Source organism: Penaeus japonicus, unplaced genomic scaffold (genome assembly GCF_977035675.1).
Source record: "Penaeus japonicus unplaced genomic scaffold, GWHDUDI00000001_assembly GWHDUDI00000004, whole genome shotgun sequence".
NCBI lineage: Eukaryota > Metazoa > Arthropoda > Malacostraca > Decapoda > Penaeidae > Penaeus > Penaeus japonicus.
Window position 1 is genome coordinate 31,032,901 of NW_028234406.1, and position 2,500 is coordinate 31,035,400.

Below are 2,500 nucleotides of genomic sequence, written 5' to 3' on the forward strand. Positions count from 1 at the left end.
GTACAGTTACAGACACACTCAAACCACAGATAGATATATATTGTGAGTTTTAGATTTGAGTGATATATTTTATATATATATATATATTATAAATATTTAATTATATATTATTTTTATAATATAATATTGTATTTATATAAAATATTATTATTTTATTTTTTATATTTTTTATATAAAATTTATATAATTATATTAAAATTTTAAATTATATTTTTATAATATATTAATTTATAATCCATTATAAATTTTATTATTTATATTAATATATATTCTTATATTTACATTAGAGAAATTTTATATTACAATATAATATTATAATTTATTATTAAATAAATATTAAAGATTTATAATAATCAATATTATAAATATTTAAATAGTATATTATAGTAAACTATATTTTTTTTAAATATTTACATATATAAATAGTAATCAATATTTTAAACATATTATAATTTAATATTTATTAAAATAATACACTTCAATATTAATTATGAAAATATTTTTATATATTCAATTATAATATAAATTTTACACTTATTAATAATTTATTTATATATTAATTATTTTTAATTTTATTCAATATTATAATAAGTTTTTTTTTAATATAAAAAATTTATATTTAATAAATATTATATCTATAATTTTTATTTTATAATAAATTTAAATTATATTTAATATAAATTTTCAAATATATTTTATATTAAAAATATAATTATTTAATTTATTTTATAAAGATAATATAATTTATATATACCTTATTTTATAAAATATTTTTTTTTATATATTTTTATACTATATATGTATATACTATATTATTATTATATATTTATTATAAAATTAAAAAATATATTATTAGGGGGGATATTTTAATTATTATTTTTAATTATTTTAGTATAATTAATAATTATTATAATATAGTTTTAGTAAACATTATATAAATATAATTTATATTTATTTTATAAAATATATAAATTTATGTGGTACATTATTTTATAAATTTAAAATATTATTATATAATATTTTTTTATTTAATATGGTGTGTGAATTAGATATATTATTTAGAAAATTAATCATATATATTATTATTAGTATTGTTAATAATTATATATAATTATGTATTTATTAATATAATAATATTTATAAAATATATATTTATATATATAATTATATTTAATTTATTGTAATTTAATATTATTTATATATTATAATTATTTTATTAATTCTAAAATATATATATTTTATTTCTCGTGTAATTATAATCTACCCTCCCACTTAAATATAATAATATACTATATAAATTATATTTATTATTTAATATATTTTTAATATTATAATTATTTAATATTAATTATATTAATTAATATATTATATATTATTATATAATTAATATATTTTAATATTTTATTTATTAAATAATATTTATATGAATTTATTATTATGATTTTATTTAATTATAATATAATGATTTTATTTCATAAATATATTTTATTTATATTATTTATTTCTATTAATTTAATATTTATTATATAAATTAATTTTAGATAATAAATTATAAATATTATATTAATATTAAATAAGTATATAATTATTTTTATATAAATATATTTAATATAGTTTACTATTTTAATAATATTAATAATATATAAATATAATATATATAATTATTAATTATTTTAAAGGCTATAAGAAAAAAAAAAAAAAAATATTATTATTAAATATATTTAATTTATATTTATAATAAATTAAAATATAATTTTTTATTATAATTATATTTATAATATATTTTAATATTAATTTGAAATTTAAAACTATATTTTATATAAAAATTGAAATATTATTTAATATTTAAAAATAATTATTCATATATGATTTAAATAAATATTAATATAAATTTTATAAATTTATAAATAAATTTTAATTAATTATTATTATAATATATATTATATATATATTATTTTAATTTATTTTATTCTTAATATTATATAATAATTTTAACTATAATCCTCATTAATAATTCATATTATAAAAAATTTCATAAAAACAAAATTATTATTTAATATATATAATTTAATTATTAAAAAAAATATAATTAATATATAAATAATTTTTTAGTAAAATATTTTAATTAAATATAAAAAATTTTTTTATATATATTTATTTATTAATATATACATTGAAATTAATATATAATAATAAATATAATTAATTATATTATTTCATAATTATTAAAATTTTATATCCTTTAAAATAATATATTTAATATTTATATTATTTAATAAATAGTATTAATTATATTATGTTATAAAAATTTTTAGTAGTTATAAAATATTTATATATATATAAATTATTATTATATATTAATTTATTAATAATTAATTTCATAATTTATTATTATAAATGTTATGATTTTATATATTTTTATAATTATTATATTATTATATAATTATTATATTATAATTAAATCATATTTTTTATATATATTTAATAATTATATTTATTA